This window comes from Entelurus aequoreus, linkage group LG27 (genome assembly GCF_033978785.1).
Source record: "Entelurus aequoreus isolate RoL-2023_Sb linkage group LG27, RoL_Eaeq_v1.1, whole genome shotgun sequence".
In the NCBI taxonomy this organism is placed as follows: Eukaryota; Metazoa; Chordata; class Actinopteri; order Syngnathiformes; family Syngnathidae; genus Entelurus; species Entelurus aequoreus.
Window position 1 is genome coordinate 10,902,300 of NC_084757.1, and position 20,449 is coordinate 10,922,748.

The window sequence follows — 20,449 nt, forward strand, 5'->3', positions numbered from 1 at the left end:
GCCAGAATTTAAAAAATATAGAATTTTTTGGCCCAATTTCGATGTCAAGCACCGTCACGAACACAAAACTGTTTTCATTTTCCACTTAGTTTTTTTGCGCCAGATGTCCTTCCTGATAAAACCCTCCAGTTTAAATAAATACTTACCATATTTTTCAGTATATAAAGCGCACTTAAAATCCTTTCATTGCGCCTTATAACCCGGTGCGCCTAATGTACGGAATAATTCCGGTTGTGCTCACTGACCTCGAAGCTATTTTATTTGGTGCATGGTGTAATGATAAGTGTGACCAGTAGATGGCAGTCACACATAAGAGACACGTGTAGACTGCAATATGATGGCAGTCACACATAAGAGACACGTGTAGACTGCAATATGATGGCAGTCACACATAAGAGACACGTGTAGACTGCAATATGATGGCAGTCACACATAAGAAATACATGTAGACTGCAATATGATGGCAGTCACACATAAGAGACACGTGTAGACTGCAATATGATGGCAGTCACACATAAGAGACACGTGTAGACTGCAATATGATGGCAGTCACACATAAGAAATACGTGTAGACTGCAATATGATGGCAGTCACACATAAAAAATACGTGTAGACTGCAATTTGATGGCAGTCACACATAAGAGATACGTGTAGACTGCAATATGATGGCAGTCACACATAAGAAATACGTGTAGACTGCAATATGATGGCAGTCACACATAAGAAATACGTGTAGACTGCAATATGATGGCAGTCACACATAAGAGACACGTGTAGACTGCAATATGATGGCAGTCACACATAAGAGACACGTGTAGACTGCAATATGATGGCAGTCACACATAAGAAATACGTGTAGACTGCAATATGATGGCTTTCACACATAAGAAATACGTGTAGACTGCAATATGATGGCAGTCACACATAAGAAATACGTGTAGACTGCAATATGATGGCAGTCACACATAAGAAATACGTGTAGACTGCAATATGATGGCAGTCACACATAAGAAATACGTGTAGACTGCAATATGATGGCAGTCACACATAAGAAATATGTGTAGACTGCAATATGATGGCAGTCACACATAAGAAATACGTGTAGACTGCAGTATGACACCAAAACTTTAAATGTTCCATTGAAAAAAAAAGAACATGACAAACGGTGTTCAAAAATCCGCCAAAATGTTTTAGTATGACTTTGAAGCCGCACCGCTTGATGGTTTGTCGGCCCATTACGGCTACCGTAGTCAGAGATACCAGTATTACTATGGTGTGTGTATAAGGACCGCAAAATGGCAACCATTAGCAGACATATTATCTGGCGTTTTGATTCACAATATTATTCAAAACCAACTTTTCATACCATCTGATATCTGCTGATCTGTATTTCAGATCTGCATAAGTCCTGAAAATTTGCGCACATCCGACACTGTAGTCGATAAGCTTCTTCTTTTTCCTCTATCTTCTTGTTATGGGACATTCATCCTCCGCTGTTGCCATTTCTAATATAAAGTACTGTAAAGTTCTTACTTATATCTTTTAGTAAACTCGCCATGAAAGCGCTAAAACATACCGGTGTAGTGAGTTTACATTATTCACCCAAGGAACTTTAGTTATTAGAGAGTTCCGGTCGGACGTTTTTTCATGGGACACATTTCTGGTGGTGTTGTTTCCGGATGAGGAGATGCTGCTCCGTTATCGATTGAAGTAAAGTCTGAATGTCATTAAAACAGTTAGCGCCATCTTTTGACACTTCTTCCACTCCCGTCCTTGCACGCTACACCGCTACAACAAAGATGACGGGGAGATGAGAGGATAAAAACATGTGTCCTTTATCATAGCTACACGTACGACAAAAAAAAACGCGCGAAAATCAGTGGTATTCAGTGAGGTAAGATGAATTAAATGCGCTGACAGTTCCAAATGAATTGCACTGAGTGGAGCAGATCACCACTCCAAGATGGCGGCCCCGCGTCTCGTCAGCGCCAGTAGGCAGTAGCGCTCCATGCTGCGTCTACTTATAAGATGTCTATGGTTTTAAGCATCAATGTGACACTTCTGGCTTTAAATAGTTGCCAAAGACCACAAAATGGAAACTTTTCTCCACATCTCAGGGGAGGTCAGAGGTCATACGTGTTCAGCTGTGTGCTTTACTCGCCCTTTTCACTCCGCCTCAATGACACGGCAGGCATTAGCATACAGCGCTCACGTTGATTAGCGGCACCGTTAAGAGGAGCGTTGTGCTTGGGACGGTCTATCTGACACAGCCATCAGCCATCTTTTTATCATCTCATCTCACTTCATCTCTCATTAGCGCCGCCGCTAATTATCAACCTCATCACCGCGCCCTACCTTCATGCGCAATTGACTCGCCCAAGAGAGGTTGAGCTCGGTCAACCACGAGGAGAGAGAGTGAAGGAATTAGCTCCAGACAGGAAGGGGAGGGGAGGGCGACTTTCTAGTTCATTGTTTTATAGTTATTTATATTTTACTGTATTTTCCGGACTAAAGCCGCTACTAAAATGGTGCGGCTAATTTACGGATTATTCTTCGCTAACGGCCATAATGTTTCGTATTCAACAAATAGTTGTCATAAAACTCGGACAGGGTTACTGTGTTGTTGTTTGTGCTACGGCGCCTTCTTTTGGACCAGTTTGCTCACTGCGGGTGCTGCTGGTTGAAAATGTACTTCCTGTTTCGCGCCTTGAACCGGAAGTATATCCCGTTTTGTTCTTTATCCGTCCATAGCGTTTCCGCTCGAAGGGATTCTTCATCCACGTTTGTTTTTGATTGATTGATTGAAACTTTTATTAGTAGATTGCACAGTACAGTACATATTCCGTACAATTGACTGCTAAATGGTAACACCCGAATACGTTTTTTAACTTGTTTAAGTCGGGGTCCACGTTAATCAATTCATGGTAAAGTAAGTTTTACAATATAACTAAAACAATTCATTCTTACTAATCCCGTCCCGTGTGTGATGTTTGTAGGAGTGTTTTCATGCATGTTTGTACGTGCTATCTTAATGTAGTCAAGCTAGCGTCGTTAGCACTAGCTAATATGCTAACACGTTTACAAGTGTCTGTGTTAGTATTATTAACTTACAATAGCATTCTTATTGTATTGTTTCAGTTTCCTAAATTCACCAAAACGTCAGCTCGGAGTTCAATTACCATGAATTGATTAACGTGGACCCCGACTTAAACAAGTTGAAAAACGTATTCGGGTGTTACCATTTAGTGGTCAATTGTACGGAATATGTACTGTACTGTGCAATCTACTAATAAACGTTTCAATCAATCAATCAATCAAAGTTATTGAATCTGTTTAGCTGATTGGAGAGCTGGCTTCCGCAGCTAGTGGGTCCATGATAATGACTTCTGTTTTGTTTGATCAGCCGTTTTACTGCCGTTTTACAGGCACCATTTGGAAACAATTAAAGTATGCGAGTAAACATAGACAAACTATTTTGTATATATCTGCGGTGCGGCTAACATGTGGAAAAATATTTCTTCTAAAATTTGGTGGTTGCAGCTTAAATATCGGTGCGCTCCATAGCCCGAAAATTACGGTAATTATTTTTTTTAGCTACCGATGATTCTAAATCACACCTTTGGACCTTCTGTCAAAATGTCAATGCAAGGATCTGACAATATGTTTATAGTGGTCCAAGTTCCTTTGTTTTTTTTTAGGAATTTGCTGCAAAAATGTGTGTCTCCCAAGTTTTGAACGGAATATGGCGTCCTTTTCGCTGCTAACGCGTCAATTATGGTGCACTCATGCACCTGTAAGGTGAAAGGTCTGACGATGGTAGGAAGGATCAATACTGCTTGCAAGGAAAGGCCTGCTCGAGTTGATTTCTAAAAGAAGATCTTCATGTGTCTTCACATGGATAAATGGGACACAACTTCCCCAAACTGTCACCTTACATTTCCCTCCTTATTGTCTCGGCACGCTTCCTCTTCCTGTCTCAGCCCTCCTTCCTGTGTGAAGGCCGTCGGGTCGCCTCCGTCACTCTTTGTCGCCGTCTGCTCGCCATCACCCCACCTTCCTTCTTACTGGTGTGCAAAACCCACTTTTCTGACCGGTTACCACCTGCTTTGGGGTATTTGGGATCCGCATAAGTCCAGAAAATATGAACTAGGGTTGTACGGTATACCGGTACTAGTATAGTATCGCGGTACTAATGAATCAAAAACGGTACTATACTCTGTGAAAAGTATCGGTTCCCGGGCATGATGGCGCGTCGTGACATTGCTGGTTTTACGAGCAGAGGAGCATGTTCGGCAGCGCACAATCACAGAGTACTTACAAGCAGACACAGTGTGTAGACAGAAAAGGGAGAAAGGACGCATTTTGGCTTAAAAAGTAAAGATAAAGGTGAAGTTATAACACTGAAACGCCCTCAGGAAGAGGTGCTTTAAGACATGGCTAGCCAGCTAGCAGCGAACATCCATCCGGAGTCTGCAGTGTTGTAGCTACTTCTAAATCACTAAATCTCGCCTTCATGGCGACGAATAAAGTAAGTTTCTTAACAGAATCATTATCACTGCAGGACGAGGAATAGCTAAACATGCTTCACTACACACCCTAGGACAGGGGTCGGCAACCTAAAATGTTGAAAGAGCCATATTGGACCAAAAATACAAAAACAAATCTGTCTGGAGCCGCAACAAATTAGAAGCCATATTACATACAGATAGTGTGTCATGAGATATACATTGAATTGAGATGACTTAAAGGAAACTAAATGAGCTCAAATATAGCTACAAATGAGGCATAATGATGCAATATGTACATATAGCTAGCCTAAATAGCATGTTAGCATCGATTAGCTTGCAGTCATGCAGTGACCAAATATGTTTGATTAGCACTCCACACAAGTCAATAACATCAACAAAACTCACCTTTGTGTATTCACGTACAACGTTAAAAGTTTGGTGGACAAAATGAGACAGAAAAAGAAGTGGCATAAAACACGTCCTAGAAAGTCGGAGGAAGTTATACATGTAAACACACTAAAGGTGAGTTCAAGGACCGCCAAAATTGGTAGGACAAAACGGCGCTCGCCAAATACTGGAGCATGTTTAATACAAACAGTGTGCTTTATAACAATTAGGGAGGTTTGTGTCATGTTTGTCCTCCTACAGAAACCATATTAAAACAACAACAAATAATTTTTTCCCCTCATCTTTTTCCATTTTTCATACATTTTTGAAAAAGCTTCAGAGAGCCACTAGGGCGGCGCTAAAGAGCCGCATGCGGCTCTAGAGCCGCGGGTTGCCGACCTCTGCCCTAGGAGGATACAATAGTTCATTAGCGTCACCGCTAACAAAAGCTAGCGTGCCTGGATGTAAACAAATGCCATGGGTGGATCTACACCTGACATCCACTGTAATGATACCAAGTACAGGAGCGTATCTAGTCGATACTACTATGATTACATCGATATTTTTTATCGTCACAAAATATATTTTCCTTTTTTTAAAATGTATATTATGTTTATAACCTCAGGAAATACGTCCCTGGACACATGAGGACTTTGATTATGACCAATGTATGATCCTGTAACTACTTGGTATCGGATCGATACCTAAATTTGTGGTATCATCCAAAACTAATGTAAAGCATCCAAAGAAGAGAAGAATAAGTGATTATTACATTTTAACAGAAGTGTAGATAGAACATGTTAAAACGGAAAATAAGGAGATATTAACAGTAAATGAACAAGTAGATTAATAATCCATTTTTACAGCAGAACAAGTGATGACATAAATCAGGGTCCCAATAACATTGCATCTAATAGACAATGTCTCATTTGCACCCCTGCTGGTGACATCTATCAACATTAGGGTGGTCCCAAAAAAGAGGGATTTTTCTAATTGATTGTGTGTCGCTTTTAAAAGTGTTCCCCCTCTGGTCAACATATGAAATAACAAGTGTGTGTAAGAAATTTGAAGTGCTCCCCCTTCGGCCAAAATGTATTTTTTTAAAATAACTAAATATGTATATAGAGACATACTGTAATGACTTGAAGTAAATAATGAATATTAAAAACCAATTATAAACAAAAAATTCAAAAAAAATAAAAAAATTACTTAAAGCTTGCCTTTTTTATATTTGCATAGTATGTATATATTATTAATGTTGTAAATACAAATCTTTATATATCTAGAAAGGGTGGTCCTAAAGAGGTAGGTTTTTTTCAGAGGTCTTAAGAAGGTAAATAATACAAGAATGTATGTGTTTGTTTGTTTGTGTGTGTGTGTGTTCTTGTATTTTTACCCTTTTGAGACATCAACAAGGAAAAGTAGCTTCCATATGAGGAGGTGTGAACAAGTTAGGACATAAATCATGGTCCCAATACAGAAAACCATTTAATCTAATAGAGAATGTCTCATTTGCACCCCCGGTGGTAGGGTGGTCCCACAAAGAAGAGATTTTTCTAATTGAAAAGTGCTCCCCCTCTGGTCAACATATGTAATAACAAGTGTGTGGCCAAAATTAAATAAAAATAAATAAATAAATATGTATATAAAGACATACTGTAATAACTTGAAGTAAATAATAAAGATTAAAAAAACAATTACAAAAAAAAAAAAAAAAATTTAAGTAAAAGCTTACCTTTTTTATATTTGCATAGTATGTATATATTATTAATGTTGTAAATACAAATCTTTATATATCTAGAAAGGGTGGTCCTAAAGAGGGAGGCATTTTTTGGAAGTCTCAAGAAGGTCACAAATACAACAATCTGTGTATGTGTGTATGAGTGTGTGTACTTGTATTTCCAACCATCTTGAGACATGAAGAAGGAAAAGTATCTTCCATATGAGGAGGTGTGAACATGTGATGACATAAATCATGGTCCCAATAACATTGCATCTAATAGAGAATGTCTCATTTGCACCCCTGCTGGTGACATCTATCAACATTAGGGTGGTCCCAAAAAGGAGGGATTTTTCTAATTGACTGTGTGTCGCTTTTAAAAGTGCTCCCCCTCTGGTCAACGTATGAAATAACAAGTGTGTGTAAGAAATTTGAAGTGCTCCCCCTCTGGTCAACATATGTAGTAACAAGTGTGTGGCCAAAATTAATTTAAAAAAATTAAATCAACATGTATATAGAGACATATTGTAATAACTTGAAGTAAATAATGACGATTAAAAACCAATTACAAAGAAAAAATTCAAAAAATTAAAATTAACTAAAAGCTTACCTTCTTTATATTTGCATAGTATGTATATATTATTAATGTTGTAAATACACATCTTTATATACCTAGAAAGGCTGGTCATAAAGAGGTAGGCATTTTTCGGAGGTCTCAAGAAGGTAAGAAATACAAGAATATGTGTGTGTGTGTGTTTTTTTTCTTTCTTGTATTTCTACCCATCTTGAGACATCAACAAGGAAACGTATCTTCCATATGAGGAGGTGTGAACAAGTGATGACATAAATCATGGTCCCAATAACATTGCATCTAATACACAATGTCTCATTTGCACCCCTGCTGGTGACATCTATCAACATTAGGGTGGTCCCAAAAAGGAGGGATTTTTCAAATTGACTGTGTCGCTTTTAAAAGTGCTCCCCCTCTGGTCAACGTATGAAATAACAAGTGTGTGTAAGAAATTTGAAGTGCTCCCCCTCTGGTCAACATATGTAGTAACAAGTGTGTGGCCAAAATTAATTTAAAAAAATTAAATCAACATGTATATAGAGACATATTGTAATAACTTGAAGTAAATAATGACGATTAAAAACCAATTACAAAGAAAAAATTCAAAAAATTAAAATTAACTAAAAGCTTACCTTCTTTATATTTGCATAGTATGTATATATTATTAATGTTGTAAATACACATCTTTATATACCTAGAAAGGCTGGTCATAAAGAGGTAGGCATTTTTCGGAGGTCTCAAGAAGGTAAGAAATACAAGAATATGTGTGTGTGTGTGTGTTTTTTCTTTCTTGTATTTCTACCCATCTTGAGACATCAACAAGGAAAAGTATCTTCCATATGAGGAGGTGTGAACAAGTGATGACATAAATCATGGTCCCAATAACATTGCATCTAATACACAATGTCTCATTTGCACCCCTGCTGGTGACATCTATCAACATTAGGGTGGTCCCAAAAAGGAGGGATTTTTCAAATTGACTGTGTCGCTTTTAAAAGTGCTCCCCCTCTGGTCAACATATGTAATAACAAGTGTGTGGTCAAAATTAATACAAAAATAAAATAAATATGTATATAGAGACATACTGTAATAACTTGAAGTAAATAATGAAGATTAAAAAACAATTACAAACAAAAAAAAGGAAAAACTTACCTTTTTTATATTTGCATAGTTTGTATATATTATTCATGTTGTAAATACACATCTTTATATATCTAGAAAGGCTGGTCCTAAAGACGTAGGCATTTTTCGGAGGTCTCAAGAAGGTAACAAATACAAGAATGTGTGTGTGTTACTACCTGAGTTGTAGAGGCGTGGATATAAGGGGTGTGTGTGTGTGTGTGTGTGTGTGTGTGTGTGTGTGTGTGTGTGTGTGTGTGTGTGTGTGTGTGTGTGTGTGTGTGTGTGTGTGTGTGTGTGTGTGTGTGTGTGTGTGTGTGTGTGTGTGTGTGTGTGTGTGTGTGAAGCCAAGTGGTCCACGGGCCAAAAGAGTCAAATAGAGGGCAGAGTGTGAAGATGACAAAGCCGACCAGAGGACAGAGAGGCCATGAAGGAAATAGAGTGAAAAAGAGCTGAAGGGAGAATAAATGTTCAATCGCCTGAACAGCCATGGAAAAAATAGAGTGGCATGAAGAGCAAAAAGAGAGAGAGAGAATGAGAGCAGTTGCAAGCTGACCTTCACTGGCTCCCCACTTATCCTGTGCCAGAGGAAGACGAGATCATACGGAGAAATGACGGGAAGGCGGATGGCTGCACGGCGGCGTTGTGACTAACGCCGTATTTGAGTAAGAGAGCAGCGCGAAGGCGTGAATGCAGAAAAGGTCAACTATTCTTAGGCTTGGCCGTGCGCCGTGTGATGCGTTTAGCTCGATAAACGTTTCACGTTGGAAGCCTGCGGCTCCTGATAAGTCTCGCAGGTGAATAATAATAATGAAAAGTTTTTAGGGAATCTTCCAAACTGTACTCAAGTGTTGTGTTCTGCAGGTGTGCCTCGCACAAGGACGTGTCCAAAAAGTGATGTTCACCACAGAAGTTCAAATGAAAGCACCTTAAAATGACTGAAATATCATCATCATACATTTAAATGCATTAATGATTATTAATAATGGTGAAAAAGTTCTACAAGCGGAAAAGATATTACCGTATTTTCTGGACAATAAGGCGCACTTAAAATCCTTTTTTATTTTTTTTCAAAACTCAACAGTGCCCATTATAAAACCGGTGCGCCTAATGTACGAAATGATTCTGGTTTTGCTTACCGATCTCGAACATATTTTATTTGGTACATGGTGTAATGATAAGTGTGATCAGTAGATGGCAGTCAAACATAAGAGATACGTGTAGACTGCAACACCAACATTTTATATGTTCCATTGCCAACATAGAACATTACACACGTCGCTCAAAAATCTATCAAACATTGAACATTAGCCGCTAGCTAGCTAGCCATGTCTTAAAGCACCTCTTCCGGCGGGCGTTTTTTTTAAACTTCAACTTTATCTTTAGTTTTCAAGCCAAAATGCGTCCGTTCTCCCTGTTCTGTCTACACACTATGTCTGTTTGTAAGTACTCTGTGTGTGTGCGCTGCCGAACGAGCTCCTCTGCTCGTACAACCAGCAATGTCATGACGTGACGAAGACTCGGGGGTACGTTTCATAGACAGTATAGTACCGAAAATGAAAACTAATACCGGTATACCGTACAACCCTAATATATATATATATATACTGCATATATATATATACAGTATATATACAGTATATATATATATATATATATATATATATATATATATATATATATATATATATATATATATATATATATATATATATACATATGTATATATATATATATATATATATGTATACATATTTATATATATATACACATATCTATATACATACTTATATTTATTTATAAATATATTTATTTATTTCATTTATTTTATATTTATATATTTATATATATATATATATATATATATATACATATTTATATATATATATATATATATTTATATATATATACTGTATATATATATATATATATTTGTATATATATATATATACATATTTATATACATATTTATATACATATCTATATTTATATGTATATTTATATTTATATATATATATGTATATATATAAACATATGTATATATATATATGTATACATATTTATATATATATATACATATCTATATACATATTTATATTTATTTATAAATATATTTATTTATTTTATTTATTTTATATTTATATATATTTATATATTTATATATATATTTATATATATATATACATATTTATATACATATTTATATTTATATACATATTTATATTTATATATATATTTATAATTATATATACTGTATATATATATATATATATTTATATATATATATATACATATTTATATACATATTTATATTTATATGTATATTTATATTTATATATACTGTATATATATATATTTATTTTTATATATATATATATATTTATATATATTGACATATATATATATATTGATATATATATTTATTTATATATATATATATTGATATATATTGATATATATATTTATATATATATATATATATATATATATATATATATATATATATATTTATATATATTGATGTATGTATATATATATATATATATATATATATATATATATATATATATATATATATATATATATTTATATATATTGATGTATGTATATATATATATATATATATATATATATATATATATATATATATATATATATATATATATATATATATATATATATATATATATATATAATTTATTGAAAATATATTAAAATAATATGAAAATATATATTATATATATATATCTATAATTGTAATATTTATAATAATATTTAAAATTATTAATTGATTTAGAACTGGAATAAATAAGATTTGCGATCGCTGATTAGCATACTTAGTGACAATATTAGTCTGTTTATAATCTCTCTGTCCTGTAGGTTAATGCTGTGATCATGTGGAATATATGCTGTGTCGTCTTTACATTTTGGTGTTTTATTAATAAGTATATCACCACCATTTTTTTCACACAAAAAACGTGCGCCAAATATGCAAATCGTCGCCGCGCGGATGACTTCTGCAAGGTCTTCCTCGGCGTCCGCGTCCACGTCCACGCCCGTCATGTTCGCTAAAAAGTTATTCCGCTGCGTTTTAATTCCGACATTATCGTCTCTATCAAGCTTTACACAAAGCGGCCTCACCTTCCCTCTTAGTCCGGCAAGAACGAGTTCAAGTGCAGCAATTTTTTAATACTCGGACTTTAAAAGAGTGAGCGATAAGAGCGCTGACAAGCGGCGGAAATGTCAAGGACATCCCGGCCGAGACATCATGGCTGACTGATGGGATGTAGGAATATAAAAATATATATATATATATATTTTAAAATAACAGAGTAGCAAAGAAACAAAGTGACTCAGCCCAATCTTAACCATTAATTCCCACATTTTGGAACAAACATTGTTTTCTAGTAGGGCTGTCAGAGTTAACGCATGTGATTAAACACAAAATGTATCGCATTAATCACTTTTAATGCTGATTAATTACATCATTTATGTTGAGCACACATGCTTTTTTTTACCTGAACCACGGAAGGTGACCTGAAAGGTGATCAGGTCAATGCAGACAACAGTGCAAAGTGAGGAGACAACTAATCGCTATTCAAAAGTGTGATTACCGTATTCTTCGGACTATAAGGCGCACTTAAAATCTTTTTTTTTCCTTCTTCCCAAAACTCGACAGTGCGCCTTATAACCCGGTGCGCCTAATGTACGGAATCATTCTGGTTTTGCTTACCGACCTCGAAGCAATGTTATTTGGTACATGATGAACTGATAAGTGTGACCAGTAGATGGCAGTCACACATAAGAGAAACGTGTAGACTGCAATATGACTCAAGTAAACAACACCAACATTTTATATGTTCCATTGAGAATATAGAACATTACACACGGCGCTCAAAAATCTATCAAAATGTTTTAGTACGACTTTGGTAAGCTATGAAGCCGCACCGCTTGATGGATTGTACTGTGCTTCAACATACTAGTATTATTATGGTGTGTGTATAAGGTAAGACATATTATCTGGCGTTTTGTTTCACAATATTATGCAAAATAAACTTTTCTTACCTTCTGGTACCTGCTGATCTGTATTTGGGATCTGCATAAGTCCTGAAAAATTGCGCGCGTAGTCCGTAGCCTTTGTAGTCCGTGTCGATAAGCTTCTTCTTTTTCTCTATCTTCTTGTTATGGGACATTCATCCTCCGCTTGTAATATAAAGTAGTGTAAAGTTCTTACTTATATCTGTCAGTAAACTCGCCATGAAAGCGCTAAAACATACCGGTGTAGTGAGTTTACTTTATTCACCCAAAGGAACTTTAGTTAATAGAGTTCTGGTCGGACGTTTTTTCACGGGACACACGTTACTGATTGAAGTGAAGTCTGAATGTCATTAAAACAGTTAGCTCCATCTTTTGACACTTCTTCAACTCCCGTCCTTGCACGCTACACCGCTACAACAAAGATGACGGGGAGAAGACGCTGTCGAAGGTGAGCCACGTAAATAAGACCGCCCACAAAACGGCGCATCCTGAAGCGACTGTCAGAAAGCGGCTCGAAGATGATCTGTAAAACATCATCTATGCAACATTTTACCAAAGAACCACCATTACATGTTATGTAGACCAGTGTTTTTCAACCTATTTTGAGCAATGGCACATTTTCTGCGTTGAAAAAATCCGGAAGCACGCCACCATCAGAAAACGGAACTCAGTTGACAGTAAAAAGTCGTTGTTGCAATTGTTGGATATGACTTTAAAGCATAACCAAGCATGCATCAATATAGCTCTTGTCTCAAAGTAGGTGTACTGTCACATCATGCCATGACTTATTTTGAGTTTTTTGCTGTTTTCCTGTGTGTAGTGTTTTACTTCTTGTCTTGCGCTCCTATTTTTGGTGGCTTTTCGTCTTTTTTTGGTATTTTCCTGTAGCAGTTTCATGTCTTCCTTTGAGCGATATTTCCCCGCATCTACTTTGTTTTAGCAATCAAGACTATTTCAGTTGTTTTTCCCCTTCTTTGTGGGGACATTGTTGATTGTCATGTCATGTTCGGATGTACATTGTGGACGCCATCTTTGTAAGTCTTTGCTGTCGTCCAGCATTCTGTTTTTGTTTACTTTGTAGCCAGTTCAGTTTTAGTTTCGTTCTGCATAGCCTTCCCTACGCTTCAATGCCTTTTCTTAGCGGCACTCACCTTTTGTTTATTTTTGGTTTAAACATTAGACACCTTTTTACCTGCACACTGCCTCCCGCTGTTTCCGACATCTACAAAGCAATTAGCTACCGGCTGCCACCTACTGATATGGAAGAGTATTACACGGTTACTCTGCCGAGCTCTAGACAGCACCGACACTCAACAACAACACATCATTTGCAGACTATAATTTCTGGTTTGCAAAAAATATTTTCAACCAAAATAGGTGAAATTAGATAAGGAAGTGTTTCACATTTAGAAAAATAATAACAATAATAATATGACTCCTTTAATGCGCCTTGTATATGTTTACACACACATGCTCCAGCTCTGTTAGTTAACAGTGCTAACATCAAACTTACATTTTAACAGCAACGAAAGGTAGTTGTGCACAAAAAAAAATCGATTCACATCCAAATCGCGATCAACTCCAATAAGAACATTTCAGACTTTTTACGCATGTTAAGCGCCTCAAAAAGGCGTCCAAACGTATAGAATAAAAAACACAACAATTTCAATAGGGCCCTTGCGGTGCTTGCTACGCTGCTCGGGCCCTAATATAATGAAATAAAATATAATAAAATAATGTAAAATGAAACGGAATGAAATAAAAAATTAAATGAAAAATGTAACGAAAAATTAAACATTAAATAAAAATAAATTAATTGAAATGAAAAATTAAAGGAAAAATTTTATGAAATAAAATGAAAAATAACTAAAAATTAAGTGAAATAAAATACAAATGAAATAAAATAAAATAAATTGAAATAAAATACAAATGAAATAAAGTAAAATTAAATGAAATAAAATACAAATGAAATAAAATGAAATAAAATGCAAATGAAATGAAAAATTAAATGTGTGTGAATGTGAGTGTGAATGTTGTCTATCTTTGTTGGCCCTGTGAGGAGGTGGCGACTTGTCCAGGGTGTACCCTGCCTTCCGCCCGAATGCAGCTAGGATAGGCTCCAGCACCCCCCGCGACCCCAAAAGGGATAAACGGTAGAAAATGAAACATTAAATAATAATAAATAAAATGAAATGAAAAATTAAAGGAAAAATGTAATCAAATGAAATGAAAAATGACAAAAAATAAAATGACAAAAAATACAAATGAAATAAAACACAAATGAAATAAAATAAAATAAGATAAAATGAAATGAAATGAAAAATGAAAATAAAGGAAAAATTTAATCAAATGAAATGAAAAATTACAAAAAATTAAATGAAATAAAATACAAATGAAATAAAATAAAATAAAATGAAATAAAATACAAATGACATAAAATAAAATGAATTAAAATACAAATAAAATAAAATAAAATGAAATAAAATACAAATGAAATAAAATAAAATGAAATGTAATACAAATTAAATAAAATAAAATGCAAATTAAATAAAATAGAATAAAATACAAATTAAATAAAGCCACATCATCATTTGTTGCAATTAGGATCAAGATCTGAACTTGTAAAACTAAGTTTTTAACGTTTCGTGTTTGTGGCGATCCATCAGATCAAAGTTTGGCGCTGTGCCCCGCCCACTTCCTGTCATTTGCAAAACATGTTTTGTAATTTATCATCACCCATCAGTTTAGTTATCCGTCTCTGATCAGCTAAAGTGCAGAAATGATGGCGTGGGGCAGTTTTGGTCGCTAGGCTCCACCCACTAACAGTACTGACACATGGCGCACTTCAAGGTGTCATCATCATCATCACAGGTTGGCCTATTCGCTAAAGAAAAGAAGAACAACAAAGCGCTCACATCTGTAGCTGACTAATGGAGAGTTGCCACAGCTTCATTTCAGGATGTGTAGCCTGTTATTCTATTTATTTGAATTTTTTTTTAGATATTGGGGTCATCTTGTTTCTCGTGTTTGTTGCTCATAAACAGTGGTTCTTAATCTTTCTGTCATGCCCCCCATAGGGGGACAAAAAATGTTCACGCCAAACTTAAGTTAAATAATCTGACCTCACAAATGTGGCAAAAAAAAGGAAATAAAAATGTAGTAGCAAGTCAAGAGCGTCTGTCGACTTTTTCCTGCCTGTAGTGTTGAATGCAGTGAAAACAAATGTGAAGGCGTCCCATTACTTTTGCCCGTACAGTTTGTTGTGGCTGTGCAGCACAATTGAATTGGATACGCGTCTCTCCACAGCAGCTGGGACGGCGGAGTGGTGATGAATAATGAATGCGCACCTGTATTGAATGCAGGAATTGCCATAGAGGAATTTGACTGGTGTCTCATTAGTCCTGATCTTGTTGGTCTCTCCGGGGCAGCCTGAGAAGTCCACTTGACTCCCCCACAAGGGGACTTCTCCCTTCTATTGGGGCTTACTTTGTGTACGTCAACACATTAACAACACCGAAACAACACGGTAACAACCCATTACCAACACATTAACAACACGGTAACAACACATTAACAACACGGTAAAAACACGGTAACAACACGGTAACAACACATTAACAACACGGTAACAACACATTAACAACACATTGACAACCCATTACCGACACATTAACAACACGTAAAAACACGGTAACAACACGGTAACAACACATTAACAACACGGTAACAACACATTAACAACACATTGACAACCCATTACCGACACATGAACAACACGTAAAAACACGGTAACAACACATTAACAACACGTAACAACACATTAACAACACTAAAACAACACGGTAACAACATATTAACAACCTATTAATAACACATTAACAACACATTAACAACACAAAAACAACACGGTAACAACACATTAACAACCCATTAATAACACATTAACAACACATTAACAACACAAAAACAACACGGTAACAACACTTTAACAACCCATTAATAACACATTAACAACACATTAACAACACGGTAACAACACAGTAACAACACATTAACAACACAAAAACAACACATTAACAACACATTAACAACACAAAAACAACACGGTAACAACACATTAACAGCACATTAACAACACGGTAAAAACACATTAACAACACAGTAACAACACATTAACAACACGGTAACAACACATTAACAACACATTGACAACCCATTACCGACACATTAACAACACGTAAAAACACGGTAACAACACGGTAACAACACATTAACAACACGTAAAAACACGGTAACAACACGTTAACAACACATTAACAACACGGTAACAACACATTAACAACACATTAACAACACGGTAACAACACAGTAACAACACATTAACAACACAAAAACAACACGTAACAACACATTAACAACACATTAACAACACAAAAACAACACGGTAACAACACATTAACAGCACATTAGCAACACGGTAAAAACACATTAACAACACAGTAACAACACATTAACAACACGGTAACAACACATTAACAACACATTGACAACCCATTACCGACACATTAACAACACGTAAAAACACGGTAACAACACGGTAACAACACATTAACAACACGTAAAAACACGGTAACAACACGGTAACAACACATTAACAACACGTAACAACACATTAACAACACGGTAACAACACAAAAACAACACAGTAATAACACATGAACAACACAGTAACAACACGGTAACAACACATTAACAACCTATTAATAACACATTAACAACACAAAAACAACACGGTAACAACACATTAACAACCCATTAATAACACATTAACAACACAAAAACAACACGGTAAAAACACATTAACAACACGGTAACAACACATTAACAACACGGTAACAACACATTAACAACACATTGACAACCTATTACCGACACATTAACAACACGTAAAAACACGGTAACAACACGTAAAAACACATTAACAACACGGTAACAACACATTAACAACACATTGACAACCCATTACCGACACATTAACAACACGTAAAAACACGGTAACAACACGGTAACAACACATTAACAACACGGTAACAACACATTAACAACACATTAACAACACATTAACAACACATTGACAACCCATTACGACACATTAACAACACGTAAAAACATGGTAACAACACATTAACAACACGTAACAACACATTAACAACACATTAACAACACATTAACAACACTAAAACAACACGGTAACAACACATTAACAACCTATTAATAACACATTAACAACACATTAACAACACAAAAACAACACGGTAACAACACATTAACAACCCATTAATAACACATTAACAACACAAAAACAACACGGTAACAACACTTTAACAACCCATTAATAACACATTAACAACACATTAACAACACGGTAACAACACAGTAACAACACATTAACAACACAAAAACAACACGTAACAACACATTAACAACACATTAACAACACAAAAACAACACGGTAACAACACATGAACACAGTAACAACACATTAACATGTGTTGTTAATTTTAACAACACGGTAACAACACATGAACAACACATTAACAAAACATTAACAACACATTAACAACACAAAAACAACACGGTAACAACACATGAACAACACATTAACAACACGGTAACAACACAGTAACAACACATTAACAACACTGATCTTGTTGGTCTCACCGGGGCAGCCTGAGAAGTCCACTTGACTCCCCCCACAAGGGGACTTCTCCCTTCTATTGGGGCTTACTTTGTGTACGTCAACACATTAACAACACATTGACAACACAAAAACAACACGGTAACAACCCATTACCAACACATTAACAACACGGTAACAACACATTAACAGCACATTAACAACACGGTAAAAACACATTAACAACACGGTAACAACACATTAACAACACGGTAACAACACATTAACAACACATTGACAACCCATTACCGACACATTAACAACACGTAAAAACACGGTAACAACACGGTAAAAACACATTAACAACACGGTAACAACACATTAACAACACGGTAACAACACATTAACAACACATTGACAACCCATTACCGACACATTAACAACACGTAAAAACACGGTAACAACACGGTAACAACACATTAACAACACGGTAACAACACATTAACAACACATTAACAACAGATTAACAACACATTGACAACCCATTACGACACATTAACAACACGTAAAAACATGGTAACAACACATTAACAACACGTAACAACACATTAACAACACATTAACAACACATTAACAACACTAAAACAACACGGTAACAACACATTAACAACCTATTAATAACACATTAACAACACATTAACAACACAAAAACAACACGGTAACAACACATTAACAACCCATTAATAACACATTAACAACACAAAAACAACACGGTAACAACACTTTAACAACCCATTAATAACACATTAACAACACATTAACAACACGGTAACAACACAGTAACAACACATTAACAACACAAAAACAACACGTAACAACACATTAACAACACATTAACAACACAAAAACAACACGGTAACAACACATGAACACAGTAACAACACATTAACAACACATTAACAAAACATTAACAACACAAAAACAACACGGTAACAACACATGAACAACACATTAACAAAACATTAACAACACATTAACAACACAAAAACAACACGGTAACAACACATGAACAACACATTAACAACACATTAACAAAACATTAACAACACAAAAACAACACGGTAACAACACATTAACAACACATTAACGTCACATTAACAACACATTAGCAACACATTAACAACACGGTAACAACACAAAAACAACACAGTAATAACACATGAACAACACAGTAACAACACATGAACAACACATGAACAACACATTAACAACACATTAACAAAACATTAACAACACAAAAACAACACGGTAACAACATATTGACAACACATTAACAACACATTAGCAACACATTAACAACACGGTAACAACACATTAACAACACATTGACAACCCATTACCGACACATTAACAACACGTAAAAACACGGTAACAACACGGTAACAACACATTAACAACACGGTAACAACACATTAACAACACATTAACAACACATTAACAACACATTGACAACCCATTACCGACACATTAACAACACGTAAAAACACGGTAACAACACATGAACAACACATTAACAACACATTAACAAAACATTAACAACACAAAAACAACACGGTAACAACATATTGACAACACATTAACAACACATTAACGTCACGGTAACAACACATTAACAACACAAAAACTACACAGTAACAACACGTAACAACACATTAACAACACAAAAACAACACCTTAACAACACTGTAACAACACATGAACAACACATTGCAAACACATTAACAAGACGTTAACAACACAAAAACAACACATTACAAACACATTACAAACACATTAACAAACACATGAACAAAACATTAACAACACGGTAACAACACGGTAACAACACATTGACAATACATTAACAAAACATTGACAACAAAAATACTACACGGTAACAACACATTAACCACACATTAACAACACGTAACAACACATTAACAACACAAAAACTACACGGTAACAACACATTAACAACACATTAACAACACATTAACAACACATTAACAACACGTAACAACACATTAACCACACATTAACAACACGTAACAACACATTAACAACACAAAAACAACACGGTAACAACACATTAACAACACGTAACAACACATTAACAACACATTAACAACACGTAACAACACATTAACAACATGTAACAACACATTAACAACACATAACAATACGTTAACAACACATTAATAACATGGTAACAACACATTAACAACACAAAAACAACACGTAACAATACATTAGCAACACATTAGCAACACATTAGCAACACGGTAACAACACGGTAACAACACATTAGCAACACGTAACAACATGGTAACAACACATTAGCAACACGGTAACAACATGGTAACAACACATTAGCAACACGGTAACAACAT

The 20,449-nt window shown here is 35.3% G+C and overlaps 2 protein-coding genes across 6 annotated transcripts in view; one reads left to right on the top strand and one right to left on the bottom strand.

Moving 5' to 3' along the window:
• LOC133644392 (cyanocobalamin reductase / alkylcobalamin dealkylase-like) overlaps window positions 1–20,449 on the top strand; it is a 137,086-nt gene that overhangs the window by 78,779 nt on the left and 37,858 nt on the right. Inside the window, exon 8 of one of the 5 annotated variants that reach the window (XM_062038819.1) lies at window positions 8,653–9,347. The exons of the other annotated variants lie outside the window; for them this stretch is intronic. The gene's annotated coding sequence lies outside the window, so the exon portion shown is untranslated. Of the gene's footprint in view, window positions 1–8,652; window positions 9,348–20,449 lie in introns of those variants that run through there. 5 annotated transcript variants of the gene reach the window in all.
• The window catches only part of LOC133644391 (leucine-rich repeat-containing protein 52-like), a 33,624-nt gene that overhangs the window by 1,573 nt on the left and 11,602 nt on the right, over window positions 1–20,449 (bottom strand). The window lies entirely within an intron of this gene.